This window comes from Pleurodeles waltl, chromosome 1_2 (assembly GCF_031143425.1).
Source record: "Pleurodeles waltl isolate 20211129_DDA chromosome 1_2, aPleWal1.hap1.20221129, whole genome shotgun sequence".
NCBI lineage: Eukaryota > Metazoa > Chordata > Amphibia > Caudata > Salamandridae > Pleurodeles > Pleurodeles waltl.
In genome coordinates, this window is record NC_090437.1 from 345,267,007 (window position 1) to 345,291,515 (window position 24,509).

General features: G+C 45.8%; 1 protein-coding gene across 15 annotated transcripts in view; it reads left to right on the forward strand.

The window, feature by feature from the left end:
• The window catches only part of BNC2 (basonuclin zinc finger protein 2), a 1,044,043-nt gene that overhangs the window by 613 nt on the left and 1,018,921 nt on the right, over positions 1–24,509 (forward strand). The gene's annotated exons all lie outside the window — the stretch shown is intronic.

Sequence of the window (24,509 nt, forward strand, 5' to 3'; positions counted from 1 at the left end):
GCGTGTGCAGGGCGCTGTGCCTGACAGGGTGTGACAAGCTACAGGGAAGCTCCTGCAAGCAGAAATGAAGAGTTTTAGCAGGCGGGCTGAGAGCCAAACGGTGAACTGTGTCCCTGCTGATAAGCTGTTAGTGGCTGCAGCTGGCCCGCTTTGTGGTTGTAGTGCGAGTAATGTCCACGTTTTTTTCAAACACAGTCACCTACGTGAGTATGGTAATTTTGTGGACGTTGCAAGGCACGTGGATCCATTGTATTGGCATATTTTTGAAGCGATATTAAAGTAACACCTTGGTAGCACAGTCGGCCCACCTCTACAACCGTGAATGCCTGCTGCCCCGAACCAGGTGGCAGGAAGCCCCCTGGGAGTGGTGCGCCATAGCGCCTCGTTACAACGCTGCTCCTTGTGGTGGCGCGCCCACTAATGCGAGAGCGCACTGGTCTGTGGAAATCTCCAAAGCCTGCTGTTCCGGCAGAGACCAAGGTGGTGTAAAGGGCCAAGACGGGGACCCGCAGTGCCCTCTCCTTGACCTTCTGTGCCGAGGTTCACCCCCTTCCCTAGTCCCCACCGTTTCGCTGCAGGGCATCAGGGCTGTGGGCGCAGGAGCCTCACGGGGCAAGTGCTCCTTGTGTGACGCTTGTGCTGATTTTTGGAAAGACAAGACGTGTTTATTTTTCTTCAAATAAAAAAATACTTATAGATTCTCCTGCAGAACCACTACACTCTTCTTGTCGCAGTCCCACGTTTTAGTGCCAACCAAACTTATTGATAAGAGGAATTCGTTTACAGCGGCCGTTAGGTGAATGATGTCATGGTAGGTTTCAAAACACGTCATCAAACATTCTAGAATGCTTACTGATGTTGGTTGTTAAAGGGACGAGGGGCTGTTCAAAGACAACTGTTTCTTCTGCACACTGGGTGACCTCCCGCCTCACGTGTGAAGTGACCTTTGTATGGGTTCATACTGTGACTTCGCTTTAGTCTGTTTGTTGCTACCTCGACAGGTAATGCTGGGATGTGTGCTTGTTTGCTTTACCCAAGACTGTCACCTCTATTCAGTCTCTAAACACATTGCATGTGCTGCTGTTTATTTTAGCCGTGCAATGGCGGGAGATGGGGTCAGACTGCGTTTGCCACATTGCGGCCCTCATTGCACGAGCGCCGAGCCTCGCCGTGAGGGAGGGATGGTTTGAGGAGGACGATGCCTTGCAGCTGGGCCCTCTCACATGACACGCCGCCCTTCATGGCCACCGTGAGCGCGCTGGCGCATTGCATTGCCTTTGTTAAATTAGTGGACGGATTATATCTCCTCGGGATAGTATTTAAGAAGAATTTATTGAGCATCTTCAGGGCTCACGGTTTTGAACCGGACAGGGAGCAGTTTCCTCACAGCAGTCACCGTGCTCAGCAGGTAAAAAAAACACAAGGTACCTAATAGTTTAAAAAAAAAAAAAAAATCCCAGTGAAACTGTCCCTGACCTCCAGCCACATGCTGCTCACCTGCCCGCCTGATGTGGCTTAACTCTTATTCGGGAGGGCCTTCGTATCTCTTCACTTTTTCCCTCGTTTTAGTTTCCAACTTGCCTGTGCTCTTTATTCTTTTTCTTCTCACTTGCTTCTTGTTCGCCTGCCCAGTAAGGCCTTTGTCACACTGTTCTCGCAAGTTCACACACTTTCATTACTTGTCTCACATTTTCTTTCTTTTATAGGAAATGTTCACTATTTTTTGTAGTTCTGCCAATGAGTTACCTCATTCATGTTTCTTTTTCTTTTGTGAGTATATTTCCCATCAGGTGTCTACATTTCACTCCCTTGTCTCTTGCTTCACTTCTTCGGGCCACTGTTCAGTCAGTCCTTTAATATCTTTCGTTCACTGTCTTCCATGTCCTTTCTTCTATTATTGTTGTTAATATTTAACCACATTTCGACACTTACCCTGCCTCATATTTGCTACATGTATAGTCATTCTCTCTCTATCACCTTTGTTATTTTCATCCTATTGACCCCCCCGTTTCACTAATTCTCTTGTTTTCTGTTTCCATTCCTTACCACAGAATTTACATTTTTCATTCATACCATCACCTTGATTTTCTTTCGTGCCTTCGTTTTAATTCTGCACCCCTCAACGCATGTTTGTTTTACTTCTTACGTTTGAGTTGCTTAACTTTTCTCTTATTCATATTTTACCTTGTCCTCCATATTGTTTTCCTCTTTTACATTTTATTCCTTCCAGTCTCTCACGGCGTGTTTCGTTCCTGTCTCTGGCTCGACTTTTATAACTTTCATAGTGATTTACTCCTTTCACTTTTTTTTTTTCATAGCACACTCGCTTTGCCACTATTTGTAGGTCATTCTTCTCTTCTAGTCTGTATTTTGCATTTATTTACTTACAGTATCTTCCAATATCGTCAACGACTGGTCTTCTTTCAATCAATTAGTCTGTTCGCCCGTCATCTTGCATTATTTTCACTCTCCAGGCCTTGTTTTTATGAAGTTGCTTTTAGCCCCCCTCTCTTTAGCAATGTGCTAAACCCATATTCCCGCCCTCGCCCTATTTCCCTCCCTCACTTAGCTTCTCTGCCTTTTCCTTGCTCTGGTTGTCTTTCACTGGCTGACTTTGCCGTAACGGTCTCTCTCTTTCTGTCTTACTTTCGCTTTCAAACCTTTATTTCTCTGACCCACTTCCTTTTCCATCACAGCACTGGTCTTGTTTCCAGTTCCGTTTCCCTTTATTTCGCTCTTTCGTCTTTTCTTCCTCAACCGGACTTATTTCTTCCCATTTCATCTATATCCGGTGTCTTTCTCTTCTTCGCTGCAACTTTCCTGCGCATCCTACAGCCCATCTCTTTCTCGCTCCCCGCATGCATCGGACAAGTATCCGCATTGTATGCGTGGAATAGCAGAGGCTGTCTAGATGCACAGTCAGCCCCACAGCGCACAGGTGCCAGCATGGAAGGGGTGGCCTTGGGCGCAGCAGCCTGCCGCGTCCGGGCCACGGTGGGTGGTTACAGGGAGGGCTGCTGCTGACAGAGTGGAAAGAGCTTTTCAAAGCAGAACGGGACAGGCGAAATCGTGCTGCTTATTCCGGAATCTGCGGCGTAAGAGAAGTCCACCCAAATGCAAGGGCTGGACGTGTTTCTTCAGAATCCGCCCTCCCCTTCCACACATGCACACCTTGAAAAGGCTTGCACGTACTTTCCACAGGAGACAAAACGCTAGCACAATTCTCGCGGTGATTCCACATGCACCGGAGGAGCGGACTTTGTTATCAAGAAAACATACCTTTTTGTTTGTTTAGAGAACCCCCAGAAAAGTGATCTATTCCGTTGCCCTTCAAAGCAATACGGACAGCAGATCAGTCGCAAAGTGCAGCTGAAATACCTGAGACTGTAGAGGTGCTCTCCCTTGGCGGCCTTTTCTAATGTCTCCCTCCATGTTCGACCTCTTTCTCTCTTCTGTCGGTTACTTCCCGCCTCTCCCATTTATTATCGCCTTATCTCCTCCACTATCTTCATTCACTTCTGTGCCTTTTTCTGGACATACCCGTTTCTTCCTCCCCCCTGTGTTCCCTCTTTCGGTCTTCCCCCTCCCTCTACATATGTCCCCGTCGCCCCCTTCACTTCTATGCTGTTCTTTTTTTCTCTATAACGCTCTCTCTCCACCCCTTTCTCTACCCTCCATGCCCCCTTTCTTTTCCTTCTCTGATCTCCTCTTTTGTCTCGTCTCTCACTACCTTTTCATCTGCCTTTCTCCTTGTTTCAACACTGCATTTGCTTCGCCACCCGTCTCTACCGATTTATTTTTCTCCTTGACTTCCTACGTTTCATAGTTTCTGTCTCTGTGCCTCTCTTTTAAGACTTCCGACCGGACCCCTCGTTCTTTCTGTGTCTTACTCCCCTCATCCACTGCCTGCCTCGGCTTTTCGTTGCCAAACACACAGTTTGCTCTCGAGTATCCATTTCCAACCTCGCATCCAGCAACAGGCTGTACCAGAGTAAGGTTTTATTAGAAATCACGTAGCAATTCGTTTAATCAAACCGTGGGGAAATATGTCACCAGCTCAGCCATTTTAGTTCCAGCCTGTGTGTTTATCCTGGCCGTATTCGGTACTTTTAACTGGCCTGTCCTGCTTCATGGAGGTCTCCCCAACAGCACTTGCTTGCATTGGCTCGGGGGAGATTGGTATACACGTCGCTTAAGCAGCTATGAAGTGCTCGTGCTTTGTAGGGGGCCTGTTTGCACTCTGCCTTCATTAGATGGGGAGAAGGTCTGTCTCTCTATTTGCATGACATTGTCTGCCTACATTATTCCTCTCTCCAATTGGTATTTCTAGCAGACGACCACCAAAGTATACACTCTGGCACCCTGGTGCCACAAATTGCACAGATGCCTTTAGATAAAGTTCGACTCCCGAGCTGAGCCCTAATGACGATGCCACGGTTTTTTCTTCATAAATTGAAACTCATTGAGTTCACCGTCACAAACTCTGACTTACAGAGTTTACTCTCGGTGCCTGAGGACGGTCGTCTGTTTGGTGTATCCAGAGGTGTCAGCATCTTCTACCCCTGACTCACCGTTTGGTATTCCTAGCCCTGCTTTGGCCATTCCCTTTCTCATGGTCTTGAAGGCAATGCCATGAGCAGAAAGTTCACTGGACCTTAAGAGTCCAGTTTACTTCCTTCTATTTTCAGTTCTTAGCTTTTACGTTGCAGCTCGGTTGCAACTAGGTGTCTGAATCGGGGTATGCTCTTGTGACCTCACTAAACCTGGGTACAACCAAGAAAACTATAAGAAGGTGGTATGTAGTAGGGAAAATATACTATCACTTATTGCAACAATTAAAACACTGGTTAATCACTGGAAATGTCCTACACTGCTTTTGATGAAAATGTTTTTTAATCTACTCATATCACACAATGTCCCACAACTCAATATAGTAGCACCTTAAGTTGGAATCAGTCATGTAAGATTACAAAACAAAAATACATACAAAATAAACAATAAACATCAAATCACTTGAGAAACCGAACAACATGACAGAATACTGGCTACATCAATAAAATGTATGGGAAAAGCTGCTGGACTTCAGTCTTCCAAAATATTTCATGCAATGTGGCTGTAAGTCCTATTTTGAGAGCAAGAGATGTCCTTTTCTGGGGGAGTTCTTGGACTCAGAAATAAGGGCCTAATTACGATAATGGTGGTTGGACCGCCAATACGGCAGTGAGGAGGATGCCGTCAAGCTGGAGTCCTCCCCACCGCTGTATTATGATCACGCGGCCGGGCTGGCTGGCAAAAAACAGTGTGGTGGCATCAGCTTCGGCTCTCAGGGGGAGCCGAAGCCAATGTCACCACACTGTTGGTGCCGCCAGTACACTCGATATGGCAGACAGCGCACATTCTGAGTGTGCTGACCGGGGAGCTTCTGCACTGCCATCCCTGCCTTTCTGCCAGCCTTTTTATGGCAGGGTTCCCACCATGGAAAGGCTGGTAGAAAAGGCAAATCGTGATCAGCACGGACCAAGACTTGCACTGCCACCAACCCGTCGGGATCCATGATCCTGGCGGTGGCAGCGGTCATGTGGTGGTTCGACCGCCAGCATCTTAATCTGTTGGTCAGACTGCCAAGGAGGCGGCGGTCTGACCGACACCACGGTATGGCGGTCCCTGGACCGCTGTACTCCTAATCAGGCCCTAAATCTAAATGAATACATGAGATTTGCACTGGCTAACTGCGGACAAGAGTGTCCTCATTTTGCGTGTCTTTGTGCAACTACCTCTCCTGTGGACTGTGCTTTCAAACTAGGACTTGCAGCTACAATGTATGAAATATTTGGAAGACTTAAGTCTGGTGTTTTTTTTCATCACATTTTATTGATGTAGCCAGTATTCTGGCATGTTGCTCGTTTTGTGAAGTGATGTGATATTTGTTTAGTATGTATTGTTATTTTGTAATCTTCCATGATTGATTCTAACTTTAGGTGCTACTATATTGAGGTGTGGGACACTGTGTGATATGAATAGAACAAACAAATTCAGTCCAAAGCATTATAGGACATTTCCAGAGATGAATCCATCTTTTTACTCTTGCAATAAGTGATAGTATATTTTTCCCTACTAAATACCACCTTCTTGTGGCTAGCTCTGTTGCAGCTTGACAGCTGTGGATTGACTGAAGATGGCGAAGGGGGAGGGTTCAACACGTGACGTCACACGAGGGCAAAGGTTGTGAGGTGTAACTTCCGGTTCCGATGGCATTCTGGTATAGTGACGTCTATTGCGTTCCAGTGACACGTTACACCATGATGGACCAGGCTTTGTTGTTAATGTGCTTTCCAGTGCAGCTCTACCAGTCTTACACTAAAAATATTCCAGGAATGATTGTATTTTAAATTGTGTGCGTTCCACAGTGACATGGTGTCCCCACCTTGTTCGTAGCGGCGCCATCACGAATTCCAGTCCGCATTCCAGCGGTGCTACTCGACGACTTCCACCTCCTTTCAGTTTACCATGTAAACCAACACGACACATATTTCCATCAAAAGTCTATCACCTATTGCTAAAGAGGGAAGGGGCAGCACTTGCATTTCTTGCCCCCACCTTCTCGATCACTGCAGCTCTTGGAACAGTTAAAGTCACACCACTATAATGTGCACAGAGAACCTTTGCGTCACAAATGTTATATGAGAACTGATATTTTCTCTTGCTTTTCATCCTTATCATGTAAAATAAGCTCCCCGGGTGAACCCTAGGGGTATCTTTGTGTAATCTGCGGTCCGCAACTCTAGAACCCCGTTAGGTTAAACAGCTGAGTAGTAGCACTGCCTGTTATTTGCAATACTACAGAGCTGTCCAGTTTGACAAACAACACTATATGCATGCAATCATTGACAAAGCCAATAGGTTTTGCTTTTAAGTAATGCATGTTTACAGAGGTAAACAGCATCCAGACTTGCATGCACAGATAGACCATGCACATATGCTCACAGATCAACACATCAGCTAACACCTATTTTTACAAATCCAACAGACATACAGGGACCCATGCATTCAGACTAATGAATAAACCAGTATCAAAGTTCACATACCAATAGTCTTACGCAGACCTGGGCAGAAGCTATGATGGATTAGGTTGTGAACATTAAGATAAAGCCCAGCATCTTGTCATTCCTAGAATATAGCGTCTCATTTACCACCACATCCAACCTCCTCCTTTGAGATTAGGTGATAATATTCCCCTCATTTCAACATTAATATATTTTAAAATTGGTTGCCAACAATTTTAATATCACAAACTCCAAAAAGCAGTGTTTTTCACTGCCTGTGTTCGTAACTGGTGCATCAAGGGGATGATGAAGATATTTGTTGGGAGAATGATGAACATATTTGCAGGAAGAATACGCATACAACTGCTGGATTAATTTAGATCCACCTATTAAAGAAAAGAAATCATGGAAGTACGACCCCTGGAATGCCCCCTTGTGGATAGGCTAATGTCTTGCTGTTATTTCTCTTTCCAATCAATGCCCACTCGATTTTTACACACATTTCTAATATTGAGACTGGTTTCCCCCGACGTACTCTGCAAAGATATGATACCATTCCTCCAGCATGGGTCTCTCCTGGCTTGGGGACATAGCTTTTCAACAGTTCTGCTGTTCTCTCACTATCCAGTCTGGACATTGACGTTATTGTATGCCACAGTCGCTAATAGAAAAATTGGAACAAGCATTTATTCTTGCTGTTCCTGGTCATTTCTTTTTATCTGGCTCCCCAATGTACAAATCTCCTTTCTTTGTGACACTGTCTGTGCAAATGCTCTATCCACCACTTCAAAGTAATAATCGCAATCCAGTATATGGGTATTAGCATGGATATTCTGAATCTTAAAGAAATGATGAAACACCATATCTTGCTTTATAAGTCCGGTCTTTTGGTGTGCAAGTTAATCTTAAGACTTAAGGAAGTTTAGGAATTTGAACTTTTTGAAGCCTAAGGGAAATTTAGCAATTGCCAAAATAATGGGAGCTGGAAGAAAGTATCTAGCCTATATTCTCAAATCCATCCGGCATTACGGTACCAGGGCATACTACCCAACAAACTAACCAGTATCAGTGCATCTGTACTAATAGTCATACGCAACTGGCTGATGTGCATCACTGGATTACAGTGATGTGCAGCACAGAGCACAGTGTAATGCACATCACCGGGTCACAATGAGATGTGCAACTAGCGAGCGCAAGGTTATCTGCCCAAAGGTCACACTGGTGATGTTACTTGGAGGATTATGGTCATGTTCCTTAAAAGACCACTGAAAACGTGGTTCAGCATTTCAAGAGAAGTATGGCATTGCTTTTATCCTTTTTCACAGAGTGAATCCAGCAAATCAAAATAGGTCAATTTTTCACAGAGGTGAACAATCTAGTCTTTAGAATCTCCCAATGCTCTACCACATCACCTCTCCTCTCCAACCTATATATGCTTCCCTTAGCTCATCTGATCAGAGAAACAGGACACCATTGTCAGATGTATGTTGATGACGCCCTTCCTGGATATCGTAAGAAACATTTCTAAAGTGATGACCACATTGTGTTACAGTCTTTTGGCCATCGAATCTAGATGAGTCTGAACAGCCTTTATCTAAAGTGTGACAATACAGAGGCTTTAGTCACAGGCAACACTTCCTCTGTCTCATAGGACATGCACTGACCCTCCCAAATAAGGCAACTTCCTGCTCAGGAGGAAGTAGTACAGAATGAGGATGTTGACTTTGACTCTTGGGTATCTGTTGATTCATAGATTCAGTCCATTATGAAACTGCATATTTCCACTTGCATCCATTAGAAAAAATTGGTTCCTTGTTAACAATCCAATATTTCCAAGCGGTCCAAGGAGAGGACGGTATAGGCGCACGGCGAGCGCCCCCTTTGATGTATGTTTGACTATAAGGGGACACTCCCCCTCCTGGATACCAGAGGCTAGTAGCCTCTATGAAAGGGCCGCCTCAAGGTAATTCCTTGGGTAAGGTAGACCTTTTACTTCACACTCTTTGACCTTTACATAGAGTAAATTTCCTCCAACGTGAGACGTAGGGATCCTAGGCCCTAACGAACGCCCCGAGACCTCTATTGGCTCACTTCTGAGGGCAGAAACATGTTGGCTATTAGTTAGGTGACCCTGTGAGTCCTTATCCTCACAGAGGTGTCCCAACCCCTGTTTTAACTACACCAATCAGACACCACCATTACATTTGTCACTCCTCACAGGTGTCTGCTTAGGTGTTTTTAATTTTTTCACTAGATTAGCTGGATCCCGATCTTTCCAGAAACAAGTTTATTTACGCACTCCCTCCTGTTCCTTTAACAGTGAGGTTGAGTCCGCCCAGGTGGCACTGTCCTACCTGGGTGGGTCTAGGTGGTCAAATGATGAAGCATGACACTATATAGTGTGAGACCACCTAGTCCGTAAAAGGAACTCCCCCCGGTGTCTCTCCCCGCGCATGCACTCTGCAGTTACTTACTGACATTTCACTGACATTACCCTTCCAAATAGGAACACGTACAACCTAGGGCTATGCTGGTACCCGCGACGCCCTCTTTAGAGAACCCCGTACTTTCTTGTGTACTTTCAGAGAAACAGGACACCACTGTCAGATGTATGTTGATGACGCCCTTCCTGGATATCGTAAGAAACATTTCTAAAGTGATGACCACATTGTGTTACAGTCTTCTGGCCATCGAATCTAGATGAGTCTGAACAGCCTTTATCTAAAGTGTGACAATACAGAGGCTTTAGTCACAGGCTACACTTCCTCTGTCTCATAGGACATGCACTGACCCTCCCAAATAAGGCAACTTCCTCCTCGGGAGGAAGTAGTACAGAATGCGGATGTTGACTTTGACTCTTGGGTATCTGTTGATTCATAGATTCAGTCCATTATGAAACTGCATATTTCCACCTGCATCCATTAGAAAAAATTGGTTCCTTGTTAACAATCCAATATTTTATGCCATCACAGGTGAGTGTAATATTCAGATTATGCCATTGTGCAACAGTTTATCACACTGTTACTTACAGATCCATCCAGCAGCATGTTCTGATCCAAAATTCACTTGCATCATCATTGGTTTGAGGGAAAAGGATCAAGTATCCCAAATGAGAAGCCAGTGTCTTGGCCTATCATAGATCCCCTTGTTCAACACAGAGTATTCTGCCTGATTTTGGAAAGCAACCAGCAGAAAAGCCTCAAATTATTTGTCAGATGTTTACCATCTTCACCATCACTCCCATCCACTGCACTCTCATACTAACTGGAAATTGAGCAATGCAAAATGATGGTGGTCCAAATTTGGTGGCAGAACTGTAAAACTCACTGAAGCATAAGCCCTTTTTCTAAAGACCTAAACCTTGACTATAACTTCATTAGATTTATGCATAAGCTTTTGCGACTCCTACTTAATTGGCAAGTTTAATCAACATGGTGACCTCAATCGCCCCTTCTGCAAAGACTTCGTAATCAATTTCCTTTCTCCAAGAACTATTTGTATTCTGGATAATATTACACTTCTTGTAATTTTTTCCTTCTACTTCAGTTTCAACATTGCCATAATTTATATTTCTGAACCCTAAGCTGTATTCTCCTATGTAACCGACGTAGATTTTTAAATTACTTGATTTCGGTTAGGTGTTATTGTTTGATGTGCCTATAAGCTGGACCCATGGCATTTGCAGGTGCAGTTCAAATAGTAAACAAAGTAAATAATGAAATGATGCTCCTTAGAGGAATACAGTGCGATGTACATTGTATGAGCAATGGTGCTGTGCGTGAAGAAGGTACTGATGATTTACTTTAAAGCCACAGGTTTGTGTGCATTTTGAGGAAAGAAGGGTGCTACACTATGGGGGAACATGATGTACAATGGGGGGGCAAACATCGATATCCAGTAGGTGGGTACACGATGATGACAGAGTTTCCACCTGTCCCTTGTTGGTTCTGTTTCTTTGCCTTTCTCTCTGCATCTTTTAGTGTTTTTTCTAGAATAAATGCAGAACTACAGCTAATAGATGACAACAAGAAGATAACGAAAACACTGCTTACGTCCAATGCTTTGGAAGACAGAAAAAGGTCATTAGTTTTTGTTTTTAATTCACTTGAGTTATTTATTGTTTTAGGAAATTAGGACATATTTGTGGATTGATACTATATTAAAAACCATATGTATCCTTGTCCATCGTTAAAACAAAGCACTGCTCCAAGTGCCCCGTTTCCTGTGTTACACATTTAGCCAGTCCTGGATACTTTCCCAGCAGTATGTTGCATTCTGGGTTCTTTAAGCCTACACCCATAATGGTAAAAGCAAAATTGTAGGTCCCAAAACACAATTCACTGTTGGCTAAAGAGGTAGAAGTGGCTGAAGTTTCCACATATGAATTAAGCCTTTCATATTGGTTTCAGTTGTTTTTGCTTTGTTGCTTTCAAATATTCTGTTTGTTTCATGTCCTGCATCCTGAATGACAAACAGGTGCAGATAGAATTCCAACCATTTTCATTTATTGTGCTTTTCTAAAACGTTGTTCATAACCAGTGTGTTTATAGTACCATGAAACAAATAGTTGTAATGTGGTAGGCCAGTGATAAGAGACTTGATGAACCATGTTACAGTTATCAGCGCATTGCCTAACTTTAATGTATTGTAGACTATCACATACTCTCCTTGGTCTCTACACAGTCAAAGGTTATCCTGGTCTGTATTGGCAGTGTCCGCTTTCAAAGCTCCTTCTTACTAGCTGATGATGGCAGCAAGCAGGTCGGGCCTGAGGAGACTGAGACTTGATGTTTCAGTAGAGATGCCGATATATGTCTGGATTGCATGTGTTCGAGGGTGTATTTAAGGTTTGCCCCCTCACACAGACTGTGAATGCCCAGAGCAGCATGGCATGTCTTCTGAATGGTGTTGTCAGGGGCACTAATCAAGGTGCTTCTCCTACACAACTGGAAACTGGACAGAGCAGCGATGGGCATCTTACTGCCTCTGCCATCTTCTGTAGGGGCTGAAGCATCAAGCATTTAAAGAAGCAGGTAGAAGGCTTGAAGCAGGCCCCCATCTTCTACATTCCACTCCTGCTGCCATATCCAGCTTCTTTTTTCAAGTGCAGGATTCTTGGCCCACCAGTTCTTAAACCTTCACTGGATAACTGGTTTGCCTGCACTGGAGGACTGGAGATCTCCATATCCTGAAGCAGCCACCCAGCAAAGAACTCAAGGTAATTAGTTTTTTTACATTGCTGCTATGTGTCTTCGCGGACGTGTGTGTGTTATGCTTGCAAATGTGTTGTGAACGTGGGCCTAGCCCTGACATATTGGCTGTCATTCTGGACATATTAGGGAACCCATGGGATGATAGCACCCACCCATGGAAAAAGCCTGCCCCTTGCACATTGGTGGTAATTTGGGGTTTATGGTGGAGTGCCTACCTGCGTTCGAAAATGCTGGTGTAATGTATAGCTGGCAGTTCCTGTCTTTTGGGAACACCCATGGATTGATGGTAACATCCTTGGTACAAAATGGAAACTGGCATGTTGGTAGTAATTATTGTCACATTGGAGGCATTCTCTGCAATATGATGCCCACTCTTGACAAAATGCAGAAACTAGGTCATTGATAGAAGGTTTTAGTATACTGGGTGCACCTATGACATGATGGTACACTCCCATGTTATTGCTGTCGCTAGAGTAATAATGATGCTTGGCATAAGGTTGGCGTCCATGGCCACTGCCAAACTTGGTGAAATGCTCTCCATTGCATTATGCTCGTTATTGATGACCTGTTATGGGTGGTGAGGCTCACCTTTGGAATGCTGATGGTCCTAGCATAATATTTTATATTTTTTTTTTAATGGACTTTTTGGCAAAGTTTGCCATGTCATCTTGCATTAGCCGGCTAGCATGTGACATATGTCTAATTCTTGCCATATTGTGGGCAACTTTGGCATGCAGTAATTATACATATACATGCCTGACAGTTAATGTGTAGCAGCAGCACTTGTTAGTCCTTGAGGACAGTGCTAAATTGATCGTTGTGAGTCAAGCAGGTAATCCCCGAAAATTAAAATAAGATTTTGTTTTCGGGAACATTGCTCCAAAGAAGCATGAACTCCATGTATTTTATAGCAAAATGCATATTTTTATAAACCGACAATCTGATGCTTGGCAAAACTATTGCACTTTCAAATATCTACAGCAGATATTTGGATAATAATCACTAGTTCTGTTTGCAACTTTCACCTGTAAGATTAGTGTAGCCATTCTGCTGTCCACGCTTTTAACACCTCCCTAACCTGATTGTCAGGGATGATATGTGCCTGAAACTCAGGCATGTTCTTTTAAACTGGTCGACATTGTGACATTTGTGTACATATTTATTTTTCCAATCCGCAGCTTCAAAGTAGAATTCCGTATGACAGAAGAACTACACGATTACGTGATATAACTTAATTGTCCTAATGTCCAGTAGGATTGTGTAAAAGTTTCGTCGTCTTAAATCTCGTGGCTTGAGGGTGAGGTTGTCAGCAGGGGCGTAGTCTGCATTGGTGCAGCAGGTGCAGTGCGCTGGGGCACAGAGCCATGTGTGCCACATAAAACCTGATTATTGCTGTATTTCAGAGATCAAACACGGATTGGGTGGGGGAAGGGGGGCATTTCCTTCCATCCACTAGGGCCAGTGATACACTGGCTACGCCCTGGTTGTCAATCCTCGCAGAAGATTCTGTGTATTTGAGATTGTCAATTTCTGTGGCAGGTATTTAGAGGTTAGGAGTGATCAACCTTTTTGTCTAATGAAGGCTCATTTGAAAGAGCTCCCTGCTCATATAGAGAGCCATTTAAGCGAGCATCACACAGAGTACATGTGTCTGAACTTTCTGTGCCAGTGGGCAGCCTTGCAGCTGGCTGGAGCATTGAGGGGAGCTGGGTGTAATTTGGGAATACCTGTCAGTAGGGAGTTTTCATGGACGAATCTTGAGGATACCAGAGGTTGGATTACTAACATGAAATCAGAGTCTGGGATAAAATGTTTGATTTCACAGAGGACCGTGGCAAAAGAGCGGACCTATGCTCCTGTAGCATGAAACTTGTCTTCCTCTCTCTCACTAAACCAAGTGCAAAGCCAACAATTTTACGTACCACACTGATGCCTGCTGCAAGAAGAATTTGTAAAGCCAAACCTGAAAAACACGTTATTATTCCACTTTAGCAAGAATGAAATCAGAAGAGTGGTCGTGTGCAAATTGGCTAACCTTGTGTCATAGCGCTGTAATGGCAGCAAGTAGTCCTGCTGATCTGACGAAAAACCACAACATACGACACGGAATAGTTTCTAATTGTAGCCGGACACTGAGATTGCATTATTGGACTGTAATACTTTACCCACTATATATATATATATATTTTATAGTTCATACTTTTTCAAACATTTGAAAGCAGTGTTCTGCAATATATTACGCTGGTGTCACTGCTTTCCATTGATTGAGTTGTAATTTATGAAAATTATGTAATTACCTGGAATTGAAAAAATAAGCTACAACTATGAATCCATTCCCAAGATTTATCTGTTTAAAAATCCATTTATGTATGTGGAACCACATTGGCCAAACACTGAAGGTAGGCTTGCCTGTAATATTCATTATTTATTTTCGAAGGTTCACTGGAACTGCATAACTCTGGTGACTAGACTGTTACCAGTTATTTAGTTTCAATATGGAGTATTTTGCAAAATGAACCTAAGTGCTAATCAGCCTAAGGGCATCTTAATGTTGTAAAAAGAAGCCACTTTGAGAACGAAGAAACTGGAAACCAGTTTAAGTGGGGTCATTTCATGATATTTTTGTGACCGAGATGTTACTGTTGTCATTGAATTCACCGTGTGTGTTATGTGGTGGAAGTGCCTTTCTTTTCCATTTTCTTGTCTAGCCAGCCAAGCTGCACGGGTGCATCCGAGGGCAGTTCCTGCTTGTTAGGAGTAATTTGTGAGTCCGGGGCGGTGGTTTTATAGTTATTTCGTGGCTCGCGAAATACCAAACTGCCTTTTCGAACTGTATTATTTATAACATGCTAAGTGACTAATTCTCCAGCATCTAATATCGGAGAAAAGATTAAACAATAAAAATTGCATTACCGATGCCCTTTGTAAATATTACGGTGGGCTAATGTGACAGCTACACAGTAGCACCAGCCGGCTGCAGGCATAATTAATTTAATCCAGATGTGCACCTCTGCTTGCTTGAGATATAATTTGATTCCTGATTAGAGCGTTACACGAAAAAGCTTGTTTGTAGGTGTGTGGGGCTTTCGAGATGACATGTGCGGCGATGCATGAAATGGAGAAACGCATTATTATTTATTTGAAACACAACATTTTCGACAGTATCGCTGTCAATGGGATCATGGTTGTAGAGAGGGGGCGAAGAACCATCATGGAAAAGTGAAGCAGGTGATTGGTAGGTCCAACGAAACAGAGACTGGACCATAGAGAGAAGACTGCTGCAGATTACAAAGTTGCTTTAAATAATAATCATTATCTACTGCATAGTGCCTAGGCTTTCGGGGACGTGCAGAACTTCCACAGAACCATGACGCAGGGGGTGCAGCCACGGCTTTTGCCCCAGCCTGCTCTTTTCAGGGCCCCACTCAGCTACTGCTAAATTTATTTATATATCAGTTAAGCAACCCTCAACTGCTTGTGTGATGCGTTCTTAATGAGGAAGGGAACCAACCCTAAGCCACCATTGGACGTTGCCATAAAACCAGAGCAGGGCCCGCATCACATTGGTGACCTGTGCCCTAAAAAAAGCGTCTGAAAAGCCCACGCTTCCAGGAGGATGATGGGCTTCAAAGCGGGAAGGTGGGTTGGACAGAAAAATTAACGGATGCGTTAACTAAAAAGTGGAAGGGCACAGGACGTTTCAGTGAATTGACCTTGGAGGTTTAAAGACAGATAGACGATTGAGGTTAGCAGATCACAGTGTGTGCACGAGGAGACACAACAGGGTAGGTTTTGAAAGAAGACAAAGAGAAGAAACACGCAAAGCATTGAAAACCAGTAAAAATCATTGTTGTGAGTTTAAAACGTGCTCTGTTTATGGGTTACAACTGTAGCATTCGCGCTATGGGGCTGCGACAGAATACCAAGACACGACATTTCTTAGTTTACTGGAGGAACTGCCGGCTCACAGACCTCCTGTTTATTTATTAACTAAGGCCGAAGCCCGCCCCCACAACCTTGCGGGGCAACAAAATATAGTAGAGCCCGTATGGCTCTCTACATCCCTCCAGGATTTTACTCCACAACTCAACCAACATAACTGGACCAGTCATAAACCACAGACTGTCAGGGTAACAAAAGGTAGCTGGAAAGGACAGAAGAACAGAAGAACAGGGGCAGGGGAGGAACAGAGAAATGGGTGTACAGGAAAATAGCGACAGAGAAAGAACAGAGATAGAGAGAGAGCGGGAGAGAAAGAAAGAGAGAGAGACATATGCCAGGTAACAAATGTTCTCCACACAGCTCACGTCCTTGCCATTCGTGACGGCCGGCCAGCTTCCCTTCAGTCCATGCCATTGACAACAATGCTCGCCATCTATTTTTGGACGTCATCCTTGATAGGGCAGCTTCCACATCTACTTCAGTGTCTATTAGCAGGCACAATCTCGAAGCCGCTGACTGGGAGTGGGATTGGGCTGAAGATGATACCTCTCACTCTGACTATTCAACCTCATCTCCATATCCTCCTCTGCGGGCTGAGGTACAGTGTGGTTGGACGCTGCATGGCTTTCTGACCCATCGTTGACCTTCCGGCCAGTCTCTCCGACTGTGTCCTCTTCTTCGGTTTCTTGGCAGTCATCCATGGGCACTCCTGCTCGTTTGAAATGTGAAATTTCCTTGTCACCTGCCTCTCCCCACGTCAGGCCGTTACCATGAACCCCTGGGTTCGCACCACTTTCCACACCTCTGGCTCAAAAGGGGTCATGAACTTTCCTCCCGTTTGTCGGTTTCTCACACCAACCTTGTCACCCACCTGAAAGTCCCGACGTTGCATTCTTCTTCGGGCCGTGGCTTGGTCATTGACTTGTCTCCTCTGTTGTTGTGTGGCGGCCACATCCAGTGCAGGCAGTTCCCAAAGAGCTCCAGCGGGGATGCAGTCACGTGGGGCAACTTTGAACAGCAGGGCGGCGGGTGCACTCCCCGTGGTGCTGTGGGATGTCGGACAGAAATTGTTGGAGGCTACTTTCCAGGTCTCTCCCCCCCCCACCTCTTTCCACTGCAATTCTCAACACTCGATTCAGAGTACGCATGAACCTTTCCACGTCGCCATTGGCCTGCAGCCAGTATGGCATTATTTTGCAATGGTGTATAGCTAGTTCATCCAGAAAGGTCTTAAAGTCCTGCCCTTGGAATGGGGGACCATTGTCTGTTCGGGTCTCATCTGGAAGGCCGGATGTGGCAAACGCTGTCTCCAATACCGGCCTCAGGTTCTCGAACGAGGTGTAAACCACTGTCTCCACTACAGGGAATTTCGTGAATGAGTCAACCAGAACCACTGTTATTTTGCCATCTGGAAAACTCCCAAAATCCATGCTCACCTTCGACCAGGGCTGGCAGCAAGGCGGTTCAGTAATCACCGGGTTGATGGGTGGTTCAATAGATAGTAATTTTACACGAGTGGCAGTTCCCCCACAAACGAATCTACCCTCTTGTCCATGGCCGGGAACCACACCTTAGCGCTCAGATGCGCCTTTGTTTTTGCCGCTCCTTCATGGTCTTGATGAGCTAACTTCACCACTCTATCCCACAGGCTGTGGGGATTACTTTTTTCTGACCTCGCAGCAGGAGACCATCACCACTGACAGACAATTCCTCTCTGACTTTCCACAGTCCTTGCATGGCTACTCTTTCCTCCGAATCGTAGGCTTTTACCCCATCCAGGAAATGCTTCCACCGGTTTTGACCCATGGCCTTCTTTGCACGGGTGATGACACAGTCTTTGTTTGACTCCTCCGCTAGCTCTGCCACAGTCAAGGCCACCGGACACGCCACCTGTATTAGCAGGTTACCAAAACTCTCCATCTTTTCTTCATCTTCACTCTCCGGCACCCCCAGAGGTGTTGTCTGTGGATGCCTTGACAGATAGTTTGCAGGGTTACTTGTCCCTGGGCGGTAGACGACTGTGAAGCGATACGACTGTAGCAGGACCGCCCACCTCTCTATTTTCGGTGGAGCCAGTCTCTTGTATCCAGCAAACAAAGACACTAGCAGCTTGTGGTCTGTGATGACTTGAAATTCCTGGCCAGACAGGTATAGATGAAAGTGTTTGCACGCCCATCTGATTGCTAGCGCCTCACATTCCACCTGGGAATACTGCGTCTCTACTGCCGACAGGGCTTTGCTGGCGTACGCAACCAGGGTCCATTCTTGTGGAATCTGTTCTTGCAGGAGGATCGCTCCCAGCCCCAGCGGGCTTGCATCCACCACCACTTCCGTCCTTTTCTCCGGGTGAAAGTACACCATGGTCACCTTGTCCAGCAGCGTCCCTTTTATGTCCTGGAAAGATCTGTCTGCTTCGGAAGTACACTCCCAGTTGTGGTTGACCTTCGTCAGATGTCTTAGTGATTCTGCCATTGTGGCCAGTTGAGGAATAAAACGGCCACAGTAAGTAGCCATTCCCAAGAAACTCCTGACTTCTGTGGCATTTTGGGGAGTCTTTGCTTGGCGGATGGCTTCCACTTTCCTGGGATCCACCTGTAATCCATCCTTCGAGAAAATTTACCCCAAAAAAGTTGATGGATGAGTGATAGAAAACACATTTGTTCTTGTGAAGTGTCAGGCCTGCATCCGAGATTTTCTGTAGAGTGGCCTTAAGGCGGAGATGATGTTCTTCTTCTCTAGTCTCCGAGAAGATCAGGATGTCGTTACTCAAGTTGATTACCCCCGCCAACCCAGACAGCATCTCTCTGATGGCATTTTGGGACACCTCCGCTGCTGATGAGACTCTGAAACTCAGCCGTTTGAATCGTCGGAGTCCCACATGGGTGGAGAATGTGGTGATATTCCGACTGTCGGGGTCCAGTTCCAGTTGGTGGTAGTCAGAATTAAGATCCAACTTCGTCGTCCATCATGGGTGTGATGTGGCATTCACGCTTTATCGCACGATTGGGTAGGTGCATATCCACACAGAGGCGGACGGTCTCCGGTTGCTTTGGCTTTGGCGTGATCACCAGTGCCGAGACCCAGGGAGTGGGCCCATCCACTTTCTTGATCACTCCTTGGCTCTCCAACATCAGTAGTTCCTTCTCAACAGTCGGGCGCAGATGGAAGGGGACTCTTCGGTGTCTCAGTGCAACAAGCGTCACCGCTCCATCGATATGTAACTTCACTTGCTTGCCTTTGAGCTTCCCTAGCCCCATGAACAGCTGGGGAAAATCCTTGAGGAGAGATTCGTCATGTGACTCATACACCTGTCGTGCAAAAAAAATCAAGCTCAAGGTCCTCCGCTGTATGGCACCCCAGCAAAGTGCCACGGTCTCCCTTCACTACGTAGAAATTGGCTTGGGTGTTGCGCCCTTCGTTCGTGACCGGTACTTCTATCGTGCCCTCCAGTGGGAGGGGTCTCGTCCTCCGTATGTATATATTTTTGTGTTGCTGGGTGATAGCGGTGGTTTAGGAGACAATTGCTGACATAGGGGGTGATTCTAAGTCCGGCGGGCGGCGGAGGCCGCCCGCCAGACTTCCCCCACCAAAATACCGCTCCGCGGTCGAAAGACCGCTGAGGGTATTTTGGGATTTGCCCTGGGCTGGCGGGCGACCGCCAAAAGGCCGCCCGCCAGCCCAGGGCAAATCAACCTTCCCACGAGGACGCCAGCTCAGAATTGAGCCGGCGTAGTGGGAAGGTGCGACGGGTGCAGTGGCACCCGTCGCGTATTTTAGTGTCTGCAAAGCAGACACTGAAATACAAAGTGGGGCCCTCTTACGGGGGCCCCTGCAGTGCCCATGTCATTGGCATGGGCACTGCAGGGGCCCCCAGGGGCCCTGCGGCACCCCCTACCGCCATCCTGTTCCTGGCGGGAGACCCGCCAGGAACAGGATGGCGGTAGGGGGTGTCAGAATCCCCATGGCGGCGGAGCGCACTCCGCCGCCATGGAGGATTCTGTAGGGCAGCGGAAAACCGGCGGGAGACCACCGGTTTTCCTAGTCTGACCGCGGCCGAACCGCCGCGGTCAGAATGCCCTGCGGGGCACCGCCGGTCTGTCGGCGGTGCTCCCGCCGACCCTGGCCCCGGCGGTCTGAGACCGCCGGGGTCAGAATGACACCCATAATGTATTGTCCATCATGTTGAATGATGCGCCTGTGTCGATGAGCACGGTGGCCTGGGTGTTGTTGATCTTGACCGTACTCATGGGGGGTGGTCGTCGTTTATGCTGTCTTCCTCCTGTGAACGATATGACGAACACGTCTTCCTCTTCTTCTTCCATTGTACACTGGCAACTTAGTGTCCCCTTGTGTTTGGACTGCATGTACCTCTTTCTTTGTTTTTGACTGTGGCAGCCTTCCCTCTGGGATCTCAAGGCCTGCCCTTCCACATCCTGCACACTTTCGCAAAGTGGTTCCCCTTCCCGCATTTGTTGCACACTTTGCCCTTCGCAGGACAGCCGCCTGGAGTCTTGTGTTCATACCCGCAGCTGCCACAGACCTCTTCCCCTTGTCTGGGGTGCCTGGTTGCCGTCCCAGGCGAGTGTGAACGGCGTCCACCTGCTCTTCTTTGACGACCACCTGCCGTGGGGATGGTGCTGCTGACAGCGTTTGTCCCCTTATCTCTGCCATGGTATCCACCTGTACGGTGGAAAGTTTGTCTGAGCGCCCTAGGATGAGGATCTCATCGAGAGATAACCCAGGGTGCCGCATGATCAATTTTCACAACATGTTGGAATGGCATCCTTGAATTATCTGTGCCCTTATTTCCTCGTGCTGATTCAATCCTATGCGCATTCTGGCCAGCTTTCGCAGTCTAGCGTAGAACATATCCACCGTGGCGCGGCTGTAGCCGGGTCAGCAAGCTGGCTGAAATGGGGCAATGCTGCCACGACGAGTGAGCTCCAGCTGGCGCAAGTGGGGGCTGTTGCTCTGGCGCACTCACTGTCTTAGGTGCCCCTTTATTTTTCCTTCTGTAGGGAATGTGGCAAACGTTTCCCCTACCTGGTGTCTCACCCCCTCTGGGCACTTGCGGTGTGTTGCCCTCGACGAGCCATCAATCAGGATGATGCGGGGACCCCTCAGGCTGTGCCCAGACCTCACTGGCCGCAGTCTGCACTGTACCAGCCCACCTTGGCCTGGGAGACACGTTGCACAGGAGCACAGGGTCAGGATGCAGCAGATAAGGGCACTTCGTGTGTAGTCCCAGCCCAGGACCACCACAGTGGAGCAAATGGAAGCAGAAGAGAGGAGAGAGGGAAAAGAAAACTCCCTTCTGGACCACAGCGTCTTTCAACACGTGCAGCCGCAGCGTCTCTCAACACGTGCAGCGGGTGCTCAGACCGGCAGTTCTTTGGGCACCTCAGTGGGTCCTTGTGCACAGGGCCTTTCGGGGATAGGGACACTTCTGCAGTCCCGGGTTGTGTGACTGCCGGCAGTGGGCTGATGTGCCTTTCCTCCCCCGACCCGTGCACCTCGCACGCACGGTGCAGCAATGAGTTAGGCCGCGCCGGATTCTTTCTCGGTGTCCTGATCCCGCTTCTTCGCCACTGTAGCGTTTGCGCTATGGGGCTGCGACAAAATACCAAGACACGACACTTCGTAGTTTACTGGAGGAACTGCCGAGTCATAGACCTCCTGTTTATTTATTAACTAAGGCCGAAGCCCGCGACTTCGAGGGGCAGCAAAGTATAGTAGAGCCCACATGGCTCTCTACAACAACCAATTATTGGGCAACTAGCTTCCTTATGGGTGGTGGTAATAAGGAGGTTCTTAATGGCGGGTGAGGGAGCCAGTATATATTTGAGCAGACAGCATAAAGAAGGCCATCATAGGGGAAAAGAAGCTGAAAAGTCAAATAGGTCCCTTACTTACTGGACTGTGATAATGATGCACCAAAACTAGGCGGGGCAAAGATTCTGTGTCTGTTATTTGCGCATGATACTTTGTTACTATCCCAAACTGCCTCCGGTCTTGCCAGTTTACTCGTGAAGTTTATGTGCTTTTGCAAGGACCACGGCCATGAAGTTAATACCTTAAAAGCCAAATACAGGATCTTTGGTGATAAAAAACATAAAATAAGGAGGACGATTTTATTGGATGGGGAAGCATTAGAGAGAGTCACTGATTTTGATGATTTGGGAGTTAGAGTAGAGGACATGCACAAATGGCAGGCTCATTTATCAAAGGCACATATGAGACTGAAACAGAACTCGGGGGGCATCTTGGGATTTGCTAACAGATCTACCAGATTCGCAATCTCCCCTGCAATAGAAATATATAAAGTACAAGCTAGAGGGGGGCTCTGTACGAAGCAGAGCTATGGGGGCATGGCAACCTGAGGGACTTGGAGCTTGCTGAAAATTCATTCATAAAAGTCTTGATAAAAATACTGACTAGCTCCCCCACTTTGCCTATTAGGATGGACCTAAATTTAGATTCCATTGCCCACATAGCCGCCTTAAAACCAATATTGTATTGGGTTAGGATTTGGTCTATGGATATTTTCAGCCCATACAGAACGTGGTTGAATGCCCTGCTGAGTACACACATAACAAGAAAAATTCCATGGTGTAAACATGTTGAGAATAGTTTGACCAAACTAGGGTTGGGCTTGTTTTGGACAGACCCCCATCGTCTCCCAAAAAATGCGGCACAACTTGTTAAGGATGCATACTGGTTAAACTGAAAAAAATAGGAAGGTTAGCTGAGGTGTCTTTGTTCAGTTTGACAGATAGATTCATATCCGTCAAATGTCACTATGAATTTGAAAATTATATGGACTTGATTTTGTCCCCCTGAGCACGTGCACTTCACATTAGGTTCAGGTTGGGGTCGTTACCACTACGTACTTTTACTTGCAGGTGGTCACAACAGGATAACCAACAAGATCTATGCCCAATCGGCTGTGAGTCATCTGAATGTATCGCTCATGTGTTATTCCATTGTCCTGCATATGCCAAACAGCAGACTTGATGGATTATACCTCTTTGCAGATCCATGGGCATTAACAACGGCTCCTAGCTCCCAGGATCTGCAAAACGAATACCCATGGCATTGTGGCATGTGCTCTGGCTAGATTCTTAAATGCAATTTGGCACATAAGAGCGAAACGGTTAGAGGCAGCCTGCAACGCACCACACTAAAGCAAGTCTAAGTCTGTAGATAAAATTGGATGTGTCACTTTTACAGGGAATATTTGATTCTAATTTTAAAGTTGCCATATTGTATTTTTTATTCTGTATTTTACGCTAGGGTAAAGGATTTTATATAATTGTCTTTTTATATTGGTGATTTTTTATAATTTTCGATTATGTTTTTGAATTTTGTATTCTGTATTTTAATTGCTCATTTTCGAACATTATCTAGTTAGAGAGTTCTATATTATTGCTCCTTTAAATTTTTAATGTGTGTATCGTATGATAAGCTATTATGGTATTTTCATTACCGAAATAAAGCTTTATTATGATGATGAAAATAGGTCTGTCTTGGATGAGTGTATTATTAGAGAAGGGATTTTAGCCAGTGTTTGATACCACCGAGACAGTGAGAGATGATGATTTGGAGGTGTGGTGTGAGGATATAAGACACGTGTTTATAGTGGGATGAAATTAGAAAGTTGGGTACTTGTGTGAGGGCTGGATTGGGCAAAAAGTGCTCCACAAAAAGGGAATTTGTTTGTGAATAAGTTGTGTAAAGAAAGTCAATAGGGGCAACTGGAAAACGTCTTGGGCTCTAGTCTCAAATCTGAGGAGCAGGACATTAAGAATTGCAATCCTAACATTTATTTTTGGTAAAGGGTGGTAGTGCTCAGGTCCTTTCTGTGATGGGGTTTAGACTAAGAACTAGATTATCATTCCATTTGAGCACCAGAAATTAGGTCCACATCTACATTGGAAGAACCAATTATTATCGTGGAACCTACTGAGCTTCCTTCTCGAACTATTCTTAGGTTGAAGTGAGTGCACAATATATAGTGTTGTCAATGGTTTAATTGCAGTCCTAATGAATCTACACAACTATGAAAACAACAGTGAATTACATTTGCTTTTGATAATAAGTGTATACACATGATTTAAAAAAAAACATTTTTATTCAAGTACTGCTACAATTCTAATACTTTCATTACGTTATCAGATACCACACTTTTTTTTCTTCTTGCCCTCTCAGACCTTTTAGCTGGCCACATTTCTTTTAGTAGAGTTAGCTGAGGTGGCAGACCACCGTTTTGCCATAGTATCTAGGGAAAGTGGTACGATGCAGTCCATCAGGT